Consider the following 15,376-nt stretch of genomic DNA (forward strand, 5'->3'; position numbering starts at 1 on the left):
CATTTTACTTTATCTTTGTGGGTGACAGCTGGCATTCAGGTGCTGACAATTGAATATTAATAACGCAAAACCTGCAAGCTAGTTCAGGCAGAAAATTTGAGACTCACTGCAGCTGATGCTTTAAACTGAGCTTATATAATGTACAGCCTTAACTGGACAGTCTATTTAAATTGTCAAACTATTCACTGTTCACAGCTGCTATTCCTGCTGCTACAGTAGTTATTCTAAGTGTCTCTCATCTCACTGTTGCTTTTAGTTATGTTTACATGGGAACCAGTAACATTTTGACTGTAAATTAGAAAATTACAGCTATATTTTGAAATATAGATGATACATTGTATGCTATCACGCTGTACTATAGATAAAGATGTACGGCATAAGATGAAAATGTCTTTTTTTGTTATGTAAAACGTATGGAAAACTAAACAGACACATTATGACAATCTGCACATCATCTTAGCTCCACTGCGGTATGTGGGTTCTGGTATTTAAGCTCTATTCACATTTAACAAACATGTTGTGTGAATCACAGCAGAGAAAGCAAAACTAATACATTCACATTATTCAAAAGAAGGTCACTGCTTTCAACAAGATTTTCTGAGTATATAAAAACTTGACAATGGTGTGCTAACTACTGATAGCAAGAATGGTCAATATGAAACTTAGTTTGAAGTCATTCTACTGTACATTAAAAAACTCAATGTACTATTTAGTAGGCCGTTATTGTATGGGGTTTAACCTGCTTTTGCCTTCAATACTGCTTTTGTCCTTTGTGGTGTGTTATCCTACTGGATTATGTGGTCATAATGGCACAGACATGGTAAGTGACAATACTCAAGTAGGCTGTGTTTAAATGATGCTCAGTTGGTACTAAGGGTCCCAAAGTGTGCCAGGAATATTGTGCTCCACAACATTACTCATAGTGTCTCTGATATAAGCAGAGATGGGCAGTATCGCGTTACTGTAATCCGATTACTTTTTTCAAGTAACTAGTACAGTAAGGGATTACTATTGCAAAATAAGGTAATTAGATTACTGTTACTTTCCCATAAGCACGTTGCGTTACTGCGTTACTAAAACTGATTTTTTTTTGCGAGAGTGTCTCATGACAATGATGTAAGCGAGTGCGACGTTCGTGGCAACAGCTGTGTGCAGATCAACAATGGATAATAAAACGAGTGCGGCAGAGAGTATGACCGTGCAGCGTTTAAAGCGTGGAAGTACTGACCTTACTCTGAGTTTGATTCCGTAAAAAGTGACAAAAACATTAGCGTCCACTGTTCACTGCGTGGGAAGAAAACTTATTTTTACAGTGTGTAGCGCCTCTACTCAGGACCAGTACACTCTCACTTCAAATAGAGACCCTAGACATCTTACTAGGTTCAGGAGGAGGTTTTGTTTTGGGGACTCACAAAAGGAGTTGGCTTGGAAGTGAATAACTGGGACCTTTATTGCCTCAGTACCATTTATATACATATACAACACAATAACCCAAATTGCACACTAATAGTGCATTTTAAAGGTGAATACATGTAAAACAAAACAAAATAAAGACATTTAAATGGAAGATTTATACTGAACAGTATCAGAGCTCTTGGGAATGAATGAAACAGATTAAAGTGTTCCTGTTGTGAAGTTTGAATTGTCCAGTCTGAATTGTCCTTTAAAGTCGTTGAAAACCCAAACAGGTGTACTGTAGGGGAATTGTCAGTGTGCAAACCCTATTATCCGGGTAGGAAAAGTAGTGCATAGGGCTTATCTGTAATCCAGGGTTGCTTGAATCAGTTTCTCAGGCAAATCCCACAATCCGATCGCATGGCTGGCCACACCATTTCACGATCATCCAGGATCTCATTTGGGCTGTTCTCGCCGTCAGTGGTTCTCCAGAATCCTTCTAGTAGTTCAAAAAAACCAATCTACACAAACAGTGCAGAACAATCAATTTCTTTTCCCATTTTGTGTTCTTAACATGAGCTCATTAACTTCTTTTCCAAATGTATTAATCACAAATGGCATTCCCTTTAGCTTTACCAAGTTACAAGAGTTACAGTAACTTGTTTGTACCAGTATCAACAATTTTATCAAAATTATATCACAACAAAGAACATCAGCAGCTTAAACAGTAATGTAAACAGTCATAGCAATGAAAGTGACATTCATCCTTAAGGCTTACAAGAAAATGTAACTTAATTCAGTGCAAATACTATTAAACTTGAAATATGCTCATATCTATTAAGACATAACCATTCTAATATAAACAGAACTATTGCTTCTACTTGAATACCTCCCCGATCGGAATATGGCTTCAGCGGGGTGGGGTGGCTAACAGCTATTAGCAGCTAGCATCGCATCTAGCATCGGCATCGTTTAGCTCAAAGCATTCAACACTTATAACACACTGTAAAGAACAACAGGAGAAGTGAAACAACACGCCAGATTCTCATAGCTCCCGATTGGTTTTTGTTCAAAGGTTTCTGAGCTGAATCGGCTAGTGAAATACATTATCTAACTTAACAGGTAGCTAACGAAAGCATGTGACTCACCGGGATTTTCAGACACAAATAACTTGACAGACGTTATTCCCTTTGTGGTCAGAGTTCGGGGCCTAATAAAAGAGTACCTTATTAGCATTTATACGTAAAACAATCTGGTCTCATTAACCGGGTTGCAGTATTGCATACCAAGATACTTTTTCCATGCGCTCCGACACGTACTTGACCGCCATCAGAGGGAAGATCTCACAGGAAGAGAGAGGTAATACTTCCTGCGCACTAGACGCAAGGTCGTCAGAACACAAGACTGCATCACAGCGCCCCCTTGTGACAATAACAGGCTATAGCCTTAGATTACAAAAAGGGATTTTGCAGCCCTGTATTTCACATGGGTTACACTCTCCCCCTTTGACCCAGCATGAGCCCCTTCATGCGTCACGCTGTGGTCTACAGATGAACTCTCATAGTCACCTATTGTATAAAGTGCTTGGTTAAAGCTCTCTATGAGGCTCTGCGCAAAGGAAATTAAGGGATTTCCCAACTCAGGATAATGGAAGCGCCTTGGTGGTCGACGTGTCCTTTCTGACTTACGAACATGGTCATTTTTTTCTCCACTGTCAACAGTTTCCTTATGCTCCAGAGCTACCTCAGGGGTTTGTGGGTTCAGATCAATGGTTTCCGTAGCTATAGGAGCCTCTACATCAATGGACGGTACATCAATGCTGTCTTCGGCCACAGCTGATTTTTGATTAGTCATAGTTGGTAAAGTTACATCGTCTTCAGTAGGGTGTTGCTCAGCCACAACATCTGGCTCCTCTCCTTCAGCTACTTCAGGAGGTACCCCTACAGGCTCTGCAGGCAGCAAAGGGGAGCTGCCTCTGCAAGGCTCATTCTGAGGCTGAGGGTTTACACAGTCTGCTGGCGTAGCTGGTATACAACTACCCTCCGGTACTGTTTTTCCTGTTTGCTGTCGTCTCTTCGGGATTTCAAACACCTGAACCAACTTTCCAGGAATGACAGAAGACTGCCTAGGATAGACAGGTGAGTCATCTTCAGATTCTGATTGCTCCTCCAGTAACAGAGGCTGACTGCGCCTCGTTCTTGGCCTGCAACTCTTTGGCTTGACCTGGTCAACTTCCTCAGCTTCAGATAAGTCACCACAAGGGAGTAAGAGATCCCTGTGAAGAGTTCGAATAGGACCATCTCCATTCATAGGCTGTACAACATACACAGGTAGGTCTACCATCTTTTCCACCACTCTGTACATGGTTGACTCCCACTTATCTGCAAGTTTGTGTTCATTCCGAAGTCGCACGTTCCGCACTAGCACTTGATCACCTTTCTCCAAAGTTGACTCCCTGACAGTTTTGTCAAAACGGCGTTTATTCCGTTCAGCAACCTTCTGAGAGTTTTTGGCAGCGATCTGATAGCTCTCTTGAAGGCGAGCCTTCAGAGCTCTCACATACTGAGAGTGAGATGTAGGAGAGCCATCTTTAACTGGCAGGCAGAATGCAATATCCACGGGAAGCCTCGGCTGGCGACCAAACATTAACTCATATGGGCTAAACCTAGTGGTCTCGTTCTTGGTGCAATTATAGGCGTGAGTTAGTGGTTTCACATAATCGCGCCAATGAGTTTTCTCTTTGTCTCGTAGAGTTCCTAACATGCCAAGAAGAGTTCGGTTGAACCGTTCAACTGGGTTTCCCCGTGGATGATAAGGACTGGTGCGCACCTTCGTGATACCAGCTAGGGCACAGAGCTCTTTAATGAGTTGGGACTCAAAATCCCTGCCCTGATCACTAAGCAGGCGCTCAGGAAAACCATAATGCACCAGAAACTGCTCCCAAAGACACTTCGCAACTGTTGTAGCCTTTTGATCTTTTGTTGGCATAGCAACAGCGTATTTGGTGAAATGATCAGTTATGACCAGAATGTCTTTGGTGTTGTGACTGTCAGGCTCCAAGGATAAATAGTCCATGCATACCAGTTCCATGGGACGGGTTGTTTGGATACTCACAAGAGGTGCTGCTCTTTCAGGAAGAGTCTTTCTTCTAACACAACATCCGCAAGACTTAATCTTTCTCTCTACATCAGTTGCCATTTTAGGCCAATAAAATCTTGACCTAACCAAGTCGAGGGTTCTTTCCAAACCCATATGCCCCATGTCGTCATGAAGGCAAGTGAGAATGGTGGACCTTAAAGACTCAGGGACGACAAGCTGAAAGGTGACATTTTCACCTGATTTGCGGGTTCTGTAGAGGAGACCATTTTTCAGTTCCAAACGTTTCCACTCTTTGAGCATTAGTTTAAGCTCTAAGGATGCAGAGTTAGGATTGGAATTTGCTTCGCCTCCATTTTCTAACATGTTGACCACATACCCAATAATTGGGTCAGACCTCTGATGCTGTTGGAGTTCTACCTCACTATAGGTAGGTATGACAGAACAACCTAATGTTCCATCATCTGCGCAGACGTCTGGCACCGCATCGGTATGTAGAGCAAGGGACTCTACCAAAGTGATAGAAGGTAGGCTATTGTCAGATTCACCTAAGAGATGACGGTGGCACAAGACACTGAATGTGTCAGCTGTCACATCTTGTCTGTTGGGAGATGAAGAGAGATGATGGGAAGCAAATTGTTTCATTCGCTCTTTTTCTTCAAGAGAAGCATAGTCATCATCCACAGTATCATGTGGCCGCCTAGAGAGGCCATCTGCATCTTGATTGCTCTTACCAGCATGATACTTAATATTAAAGTCGAAGGTGGAGAGAGCGGCCAACCAGCGATAGCTGGCAGCATCAAGCTTGGCTGACTTCAAAACATAGGTCAATGGGTTGTTGTCCGTTAAAACCGTGAATGTGTTCCCATAGAGATAATCTTGGAACTTCTCTACAATGGACCACTTTAATGCAAGAAATTCCAGTTTATGAGCTGGATACCGCTTTTCACTGGGTGAAAGTCCTCTACTTGCGTAGGCAATAACCCTCACTTCACCATCCTGTTCTTGATACAAGGCTGCCCCTAACCCAGAGGTGCTCGCATCAGTATGGAGGACGTATGGTAATTTTGGGTTAGCATATCCAAGCACTGGAGCTGATGTCAGTTTCTCTATGATTACCTCAAAAGCTTCCTGACAAGCAGGTGTCCAACGGCTGGAAAGAGGCTCTTTAGGGTTCAAGTATCCGCTAGGACCGGATGTCACCTTTCTGCCCTTCCTGTATGGTGGGTAGCCTTTGGTAAGATCATTCAGGGGTTTGACAATTTTTGAATAGTCCTTCACAAACCGTCGATAGTACCCTGCAAAGCCTAGGAAAGACTTGAGGTCACTGAGCGTCTGGGGTCTTGGCCAGGTTTTGAGAGCTCTGACCTTCTCAGGATCGGTCTCTACACCTTTGGTAGACACAATGTGTCCTAGGTATCGCACAGAACTTTGGAAGAAGGAGCATTTTTTGGGAGAAAGTTTCAACCCATATTCTCTCAGTTGCTGAAGGACACGTAGAAGCCTGGTTTCATGTTCCTCCAAAGTGCTGGAGAACACGATGATGTCATCTATGAACACCAGAACTTCTTTCAGATTGAGGCTGCCCATACACCGTTCCATTAAGCGCTGGAAGGTGCTGGGAGCGTTGGTGATCCCCTGGGGCATACGGTTAAACTCGTAAAATCCCAAGGGGCACACAAAAGCTGTCTTGGGCTTATCACATTCCTCCATCTCAATCTGGCAATAACCAGACTTGAGATCCATTACTGAAAACCATTTGGATCCAGCAAGGGCTGAGAAAGCCTCTTCAAGGTTTGGAAGTGCGTACGCATCTCGTATTGTTAACGCATTGAGCTTACGATAATCAATACAAAGACGGACCTCTCCATTCTTCTTTTTAACCACCACAATCGGTGAAGCATAAGGGGACTCTGATTCACGGATTACTCCTGCATCAAGGAGTGCTTGCAAGTGCTTCCTCACAGCTTCATAATCATTTGGGTGGATTGGCCTGGACTTTTGCTTAAAGGGTGCTTCATCCTTTAAGTTTATGTGATGTTTGACTTTAGATACATGTAGAGCTGGGCGATATGAGATTTTTTCATATCACGATATGTTTTTTTCATTTCAGGCGATAACGATATCTATCACGATATAAGCCAAATAACTATATTTGTAAGATTTAAATGTGCCGTTGCTCACAAGTAAAATGTGAAATAATCAGCAGCTTGTTTTTATTTAAATATTTATTTCCCATAATAAGTTCAACAGGGTAGATGTACTTAAGGAACATGAGACTTTTTCAGATAAATAAAGGCAAATATTGCAAACTACACAAAAGGCAGCCACTAAAGCGTTTAAGTTTCAAAATAGAACAAACAAAACAGACTAAATTGTCAATTCCACTTAGAAACAAAATATTAATTCTAAAAATAAATCTTAGTTTGTTTTACAGAAGAACAGACAAAACTGACTAACTTTTGTCAATATCAAATAAACTGAGAACTAAAAGGAAATTCTCAATCTCTCCTTGTTGTATAGCTTAGCTTTTCAAACACTTTTAACAGTTACTTTAGTCTGACAAAAGCCGAATGACGAATTAGCGCTTCCAGTCAGAGACTGAGGCTACGTCCATGGGTACACGGGTATTTTTGAAAACGGAGATTTTACGTTTTCGTTTTAAAAAATAATCCCGTCCACACATAAAGGGAGAAATGAAGGAAAACGCTGCTATGAACATGCCAAAGCAGCAGGTGGAGCTAGATTCCTAACCGTGCCGAAATGTTGGCCAATCAGAAGTCTAGAAGCCTCGGTGGGAAAAAGTAAACAAAGCTGCGGCATAGAAGCAGAACCGAGTCGTATGTGTGGAGGGACAGTAACTGTGTGTATATGTAAGCATTTAAACACTGCAGAGAGTAGAATTAACAGTAACAGTATTGTAGAAATTCATTTCACCGAAACAATAACGTGGCGCAGTGTGACGCATGCACCAGTTTATTGTATTTCCAGACTTGCTTTCGGCACAATTTACAGTGCACGCTACTCTGTTTTTTGTCAGACTTGAAATAGCCGAAATACCTTCACACTACGGAACTTCTATGGCTCTTCCGTTCGACAATCTCTCCGGCATTGGAACCATTATCTGTTTTCTCTTCGGTCACGCTCGGTTGATTTTTCTAGTCGGCACACTCATTTCCTCCATTACCCGCTGGCTCCATTACCCGCTGGCTGTTTCCCAAACAAACACACGTGCGGCTTGGCACTTGTGCTGTACGTAACAAGTCACGCGGACGTGACGCTGTGGCTGTGATTGGTTCGGCTCTGCGCTACTTAATTTGGATTGGCTGACCTTTTTTTTTTTTTTTTGAGGACAAGAGCGGCGAAGTCTATCGCGATAGCTTAATTTCTCTATCGAGTAAAAGTTATATCGCGATACATATCGTTATCGTTCTATCGCCCAGCTCTAGATACATGTCCAAGATCCAAATCATGCTGGGCAAAAACATCAGCATAGGCACTTAGACGCTGGGTAACCCTCTCTTTCCACTCCTGCGGGAGGGGAGAATTGCCAAAGTCAAATGTCAAATCTGGGTGAGCAGGTTCATCAACTGGCTGTGCAGTAACATTACAACATTTCACAGTGTCATCATTTTTGGTTGAAATGGGTGATTCGTCATATATCTTTGCAGGACTATGGAGCTCTGCAATGACACATCTAGAAGGCAGTGTTACGTCATGCTCAGTTTCATTTCTCACCCATATAGGTAACCTATGAGGATGCTTCTTGGGCAAAGTGACAAGACAGCACTCCACAAAAATTCCCCCTGGTAAGGTGGATGTCGTTGGCTGTTCAACAATGGCACATTCACCAGCACTGCTGGATCTGACACAGCCTTCAAGGAGGACCCTCCCTTGAGCTGGTACTACGTGTTGCACCTTGCCCTTAAGAGTTACAAAGCCATCGTTTCCGGCTAGGTTTATCTCTCTCCTGACCTCGAGTGTACGGAGGATCTGCCTGTAGCCATAGACCGACGACAAATCATTGGGATCTTTACCTTGACAATATTCGTCGTACAGAACATCAAGTGCATTTGTCCCAATCAGCACAGGCAAGTCACAGTTAGAGCGCAAGTCAGGTACTACTAAAGCAAGGCTAGAAACTAGAGCTGGGCGATAGAACGATAACGATATGTATCGCGATATAACTTTTACTCGATAGAGAAATTAAGCTATCGCGATAGACCTCGCCGCTCTTGTCCTCAAAAAAAAAAAAAAAAAAAAGGTCAGCCAATCCAAATTAAGTAGCGCAGAGCCGAACCAATCACAGCCGCAGCGTCACGTCGCGTGACTTGTTACGTACAGCACAAGTGCCAAGCCGCACGTGTGTTTGTTTGGGAAGCAGCCAGCGGGTAATGGAGGAAATGAGTGTGCCGACTAGAAAAATCAACCGAGCGTGACCGAAGAGAAAACAGATGATGGTTCCAATGCCGGAGAGATTGTCGAACGGAAGAGCCAAAGAAGTTCCGTAGTGTGAAGGTATTTCGGCTATTTCAAGTCTGACAAAAAACAGAGTAGCGTGCACTGTAAATTGTGCCGAAAGCAAGTCTGGAAATACAATAAACCGGTGCATGCGTCACACTGTGCCACGTTATTGTTTCGGTGAAATGAATTTCTACAATACTGTTAATTCTACTCTCTGCAGTGTTTAAATGCTTACATATACACACAGTTACTGTCCCTCCACACATACGACTCGGTTCTGCTTCTATGCCGCAGCTTTGTTTACTTTTTCCCACCGAGGCTTCTAGACTTCTGATTGGCCAATATTTCTGCACGGTTAGGAATCTAGCGCCACCTGCTGCTTTGGCATGTTCATAGCAGCGTTTTCCTTCATTTCTCCCTTTGTGTGTGGACGGGATTATTTTTTAAAACGAAAACGGAAAATCTCAGTTTTCAAAAATACCCGTGTACGTGTGGACGTAGCCTCAGTCTCTGACTGGAAGCGCTGATTCGTCATTCGGCTTTTGTCAGACTAAAGTAACTGTTAAAACTGTTTGAAAAGCTCAGCTATACAACAAGGAGAGATTGAGAATTTCCTTTTAGTTCTCAGTTTATTTGATACTGACAAAAGTTAGTCAGTTTTGTCTGTTCTTCTGTAAAACAAACTAAGATTTATTTTTAGAATTAATATTTTGTTTCTAAGTGGAATTGACAATTTAGTCTGTTTCGTTTGTTCTATTTTGAAACTTAAACGCTTTAGTGGCTGCCTTTTGTGTAGTTTGCAATATTTGCCTTTATTTATCTGAAAAAGTCTCATGTTCCTTAAGTACATCTACCCTGTTGAACTTATTATGGGAAATAAATATTTAAATAAAAACAAGCTGCTGATTATTTCACATTTTACTTGTGAGCAACGGCACATTTAAATCTTACAAATATAGTTATTTGGCTTATATCGTGATAGATATCGTTATCGCCTGAAATGAAAAAAACATATCGTGATATGAAAAAATCTCATATCGCCCAGCTCTACTAGAAACCTCAGGCTCAGTTTCAATAAAGCTTTTTGGAAACTTAAGGCTGATGGGTATGTATCCCAAGTAAGGAACATTTTGGCCACTAGCAGCCTCAACATCCAGGCCACTGATAGGCTGAATGGGATGTTCTGAAAGATTGGTGTTGTAAAATGAAGCGGACACTGTGGTCACTTGAGACCCAGTGTCAAGGAGACAACTGCAATTGACTCCCGACACGGTAATATTTGCTGTACATTTCTGTCCTACAAGTCCCTTGGGTAACCTAATCTGGGGTCGTGCTGCACGAGAGAGAAGATACTTTGCTCTGAGGTTCCGGTTTGGGACGTTCATGATTACTTTCAGTTCCTGGTAGTCCCTCCCCAGAAACTGATTTTAGTTTAAAGCTGACATATTCTGTTCCTCCCAGACTTGTAGTTTTTGGTTGAACTCCTTACGTTTCATTTCAACTAGTTCAGGGTTTGGTTCATTGCTGCAAGAGGGAGCAATATGACCATCCTCGCCGCACCTGAAGCAGTACCATGGGCGTGGCTTCTTAGTGGGCTTAGTCTCACTTGGGTCAGATTTCTCTTTAGGAAGAATCTTGAACTTAGGTTTGGTTTTCTTATTTGGCTTGTCAGAGTTCTGGCTTGAACTGTCAATAGCTGATGCTTTCAGTGAAGCCACTTGGGCTTGTAGCTTTGCAAGTTTCCTTTCTAACTTATGTGCATCAAAAGGCACTAGCCTATCATTAACAGCTGATACGTCTGTATCATCAGTGACATACTCTCCTACTTCAAGGGAGTTCAAATGTGCCTTAGGTTTAGAAATGCCTAAGTGCTGTTTCATTCGGCTGGACTTTGCCGCTTGCCGGTCCTCCTCAGTACGTAGCATGAGGAGCAACTCTGGAAATGAAGGTGGCTTGTCCTTCTTCTGCTCAAGCTGCAAGGTTGTGATCAAGCTGTTGTTCCAGCAACCTCTACAAAACTGTTTAAGCAGTTGGCGATCTGAATCATTTGTAGTGATGCCACCTCTTTTAATGACTTTACTCAGGGTTATCTGCAACCGCTGTAAATAGGCAGAAGGCTTTTCACCTGAGTTCTGGTTTGTGCTCAGGAATTTGGCAAAAAGCTCATCCCCATCATCAACAGTACCATACGCTGAGTCAAGAAGGCTGAGATAGTCATGGGGAGAAGCGTTAGGACCAAGGTGCTTTACAATGTTAGCAGCTGGTGGAAGAAGGCTCTCAACTATTTTCCTTACCATATGTTTGTCAGATATGGTACAATCTATGAGGTGGAATTCAACATTGTTGCGCCACGTATCATAATCAGCTTCGAAGGTAGAGCAAGGGGTTTTCCCCGAGAAGGCCCTGAGCTTTGCATGACCTTGAGAAGGCATTTCATTGTTCTTAATGACATGCTCAACTACTACTCTCTGTACTTCAGGTGTAGTGAGCTGTTCAGGTGGTAAGTAGATAGTGGTTTTTCTGTGCGAGGGAGTCACTTCTACACTTGGAGAGGATGAGTGAGAGTCATGCTCAGGCAAGTGGGTTAAATCACTGCCCAGTTTAAGAGGACTTTGATGCTCTATGATGGCTGGTTCATCTTGGTCTGTGTCACTAGTGAGCTGCAGATTCTGATTAGGCACTGTTACATTTGGCCCAACTGCGGGATCACTCTCAGTGGACTTCTTCATTCTGGCCAGCTCATCTAGTAAAACCTTCTCAAAATCTGCACCACTCAGTTTAGCAAGCCCTTTCAGTTCAGTTAGGTAAGAATGGGTTAAACATGAACCCCTGTCTGCAGCATACAGCGCAGACAGAAGCTGGATATGATGGACAACACTTGGGTTACGGCTTTGTCTTTTGCAAGGCAAGCTATCCTTAAGGAACTGGACTGGTTCACCTGATTGGAACTCCACAATGGCTGTGTTTTTAAACTGTGCCTCTGTGCTAGTTACTTTGATTACTCTTCCAATAGAACCAAACTGCCCTAAGTAATCAATAACCTCATTGTCAACCTCATCGCCTGTTAACCCTCCTACTAGGACAGAGTTAGGTACTTTGACACCTTCACTATGGATTACATCCATGTTGTCTTATTGCTCCAACCCAGAATGTCATGGACAATTGTAATGATTTGACCCAAAAGGCATGAAAGCACCAGTTGCTCAACTTCCAAAATAAAAGGAATTAAACCTCCTGGCTGGCTCGCCACGTTTTGTGTAGCGCCTCTACTCAGGACCAGTACACTCTCACTTCAAATAGAGACCCTACACATCTTACTAGGTTCAGGAGGAGGTTTTGTTTTGGGGACTCACAAAAGGAGTTGGCTTGGAAGTGAATAACTGGGACCTTTATTGCCTCAGTACCATTTATATACATATACAACACAATAACCCAAATTGCACACTAATAGTGCATTTTAAAGGTGAATACATGTAAAACAAAACAAAATAAAGACATTTAAATGGAAGATTTATACTGAACAGTATCAGAGCTCTTGGGAATGAATGAAACAGATTAAAGTGTTCCTGTTGTGAAGTTTGAATTGTCCAGTCTGAATTGTCCTTTAAAGTCGTTGAAAACCCAAACAGGTGTACTGTAGGGGAATTGTCAGTGTGCAAACCCTATTATCCGGGTAGGAAAAGTAGTGCATAGGGCTTATCTGTAATCCAGGGTTGCTTGAATCAGTTTCTCAGGCAAATCCCACAATCCGATCGCATGGCTGGCCACACCATTTCACGATCATCCAGGATCTCATTTGGGCTGTTCTCGCCGTCAGTGGTTCTCCAGAATCCTTCTAGTAGTTCAAAAAAACCAATCTACACAAACAGTGCAGAACAATCAATTTCTTTTCCCATTTTGTGTTCTTAACATGAGCTCATTAACTTCTTTTCCAAATGTATTAATCACAAATGGCATTCCCTTTAGCTTTACCAAGTTACAAGAGTTACAGTAACTTGTTTGTACCAGTATCAACAATTTTATCAAAATTATATCACAACAAAGAACATCAGCAGCTTAAACAGTAATGTAAACAGTCATAGCAATGAAAGTGACATTCATCCTTAAGGCTTACAAGAAAATGTAACTTAATTCAGTGCAAATACTATTAAACTTGAAATATGCTCATATCTATTAAGACATAACCATTCTAATATAAACAGAACTATTGCTTCTACTTGAATACCTCCCCGATCGGAATATGGCTTCAGCGGGGTGGGGTGGCTAACAGCTATTAGCAGCTAGCATCGCATCTAGCATCGGCATCGTTTAGCTCAAAGCATTCAACACTTATAACACACTGTAAAGAACAACAGGAGAAGTGAAACAACACGCCAGATTCTCATAGCTCCCGATTGGTTTTTGTTCAAAGGTTTCTGAGCTGAATCGGCTAGTGAAATACATTATCTAACTTAACAGGTAGCTAACGAAAGCATGTGACTCACCGGGATTTTCAGACACAAATAACTTGACAGACGTTATTCCCTTTGTGGTCAGAGTTCGGGGCCTAATAAAAGAGTACCTTATTAGCATTTATACGTAAAACAATCTGGTCTCATTAACCGGGTTGCAGTATTGCATACCAAGATACTTTTTCCATGCGCTCCGACACGTACTTGACCGCCATCAGAGGGAAGATCTCACAGGAAGAGAGAGGTAATACTTCCTGCGCACTAGACGCAAGGTCGTCAGAACACAAGACTGCATCACAGCGCCCCCTTGTGACAATAACAGGCTATAGCCTTAGATTACAAAAAGGGATTTTGCAGCCCTGTATTTCACATGGGTTACAAGTGGAAAAAAACAAACCCTAAACTTCCGAGCAAGCACTGACAGTACTCTGCCATGGGAATGTGAAACTGCCAGATCCTTCCACTGACCGCTACGACACACCTGCACCAGGGCAAACCTCCGCCTGCCCCACTCCTGCTATACAGGTGAAAATAGAGCAACAGGACTGCTGAGTCTTTGATTTTATTTATTTTCTGCTGTGTTTTACGTGCATTTATTTGAAAGAGTGAGTGTAAACACAAAAAAAATATTTTATTTTATGTGCTGGAATGTGCAGAAAATGGGTTTAAATGTTAAATTTCTTCCAGTCAGAGAATGTTGCATATAATTTAATGTTTGCTTCATGTGTAAAGTTAAAAGATTAAAACAAATAAAACTAGTTTCAAAATGAGACTTTTTCATTTGATTGCATTTTATATGATGGATTATGCAGAAAAAATAGAATTGGGCTGAAAGATCTATTGCTTCAACCCTATTCAGGTTGTAAATCATTTTTTTAAAAAGTAGCTAAGTAACTAATTACTTTTGAACATAAGTAATCAGTAAAGTAACGGGATTAAATTTTGGAGAAGTAATCAGTAATTAGTTACTGTTTACTTTTTTTTAAGTAACTTGGCCAACACTGGATACAAGGTAGGATGGATCCATGCTTTCACGCCGTTTGTGCCAATTTTCCTACCACTCAAATGTTGCAACGAAATTGAGACTCATCAGACCAAGAAATCGTTTGCTAATTCTGCTTTACAACTTTGGTGATCCACTGTGATTTGAAGCTTCCAGTTCTTGAATGACAGAAGTGGCATGTGATGTACTCTCCTGCTCCTGAAGCTCATGTGCCTCATGGTCCGATGCGTTATGCATTCAGCGATGCTCTTCTGCATACCTTGCCTGTAACAAGTGGTTATTTGAGTTCATATTGCCTTCCTTCTAGCTTGAAGCAGTCCAGCCCTTCTCCTATGACGTCTGGCATCAACAATGCATTTTCCCCAGAGATCTACTGCTCAGTGGATATTTTCTCTTTTTCTGATCATTTTTTGTGAACTCTGCAGATGGTTGCACGGGAAAATCCCAGTAGATCAGCAGATTCTAAAATTCGCAAATAAGCCTGTCTGGCATCAACCGTCAACAGCAGGTCATCTTGACCACGCCTACATGTCTAAATGCATTTAATTGCAGTCATGTGTTTGGTTGATTGAATATATATGTTAAAAGAAAAAGAATCAAATGACTAAATCTACCTGCAGAGCTTGACAGCCGCTGTAGTAATTATGCATCAAAAGAAGACAGCATGCCATTAAGAGAGGTGTCAGCACACCAGGGGAAAAAAAAACAAACAATAGTGGAATACTGTACAGAGCAATATAGAATACTATTCTAGTGGATCAGTGGATTTTATCACCTATGCTACATAATATCATTAAATCTATAAAATGTGTGCTCAAGAGACTCAGATTTGCAGAAAAGATTCAGCCAATGCAGTTGCTTCTTGAACAAGATGTGGTTTATGTATTAAATAATTTATGTAGCATAGATTTCCATCCCTGATGTAAAGACACATGTCTGAAATAACAGAAGCTAACACTAAATCTTT

General features: G+C 41.8%; 3 long non-coding RNA genes across 3 annotated transcripts; all 3 read right to left on the reverse strand.

Annotated features, from left to right (window-relative positions):
• Positions 1–1,425: 1,425 nt before the first annotated feature.
• LOC145420652 (uncharacterized) lies at positions 1,426–2,679 on the reverse strand. The gene is made up of 2 exons (XR_013901971.1): positions 2,544–2,679; positions 1,426–1,916 (listed from the first exon to the last, which is right to left on the reverse strand). It is a non-coding gene; the product is annotated as an uncharacterized LOC145420652 (long non-coding RNA).
• Positions 2,680–6,666: 3,987 nt separating this feature from the next.
• On the reverse strand, positions 6,667–8,769 carry LOC145420653 (uncharacterized). Its single transcript, XR_013901972.1, has 2 exons — positions 8,635–8,769; positions 6,667–6,700 (listed from the first exon to the last, which is right to left on the reverse strand). It is a non-coding gene; the product is annotated as an uncharacterized LOC145420653 (long non-coding RNA).
• Positions 8,770–12,321: 3,552 nt separating this feature from the next.
• Positions 12,322–13,712, reverse strand: LOC113007042 (uncharacterized). Its single transcript, XR_013901970.1, has 3 exons — positions 13,578–13,712; positions 13,440–13,501; positions 12,322–12,812 (listed from the first exon to the last, which is right to left on the reverse strand). It is a non-coding gene; the product is annotated as an uncharacterized LOC113007042 (long non-coding RNA).
• Positions 13,713–15,376: the final 1,664 nt, after the last annotated feature.

Source organism: Astatotilapia calliptera, chromosome 15 (assembly GCF_964374335.1).
Source record: "Astatotilapia calliptera chromosome 15, fAstCal68.1, whole genome shotgun sequence".
In the NCBI taxonomy this organism is placed as follows: Eukaryota; Metazoa; Chordata; class Actinopteri; order Cichliformes; family Cichlidae; genus Astatotilapia; species Astatotilapia calliptera.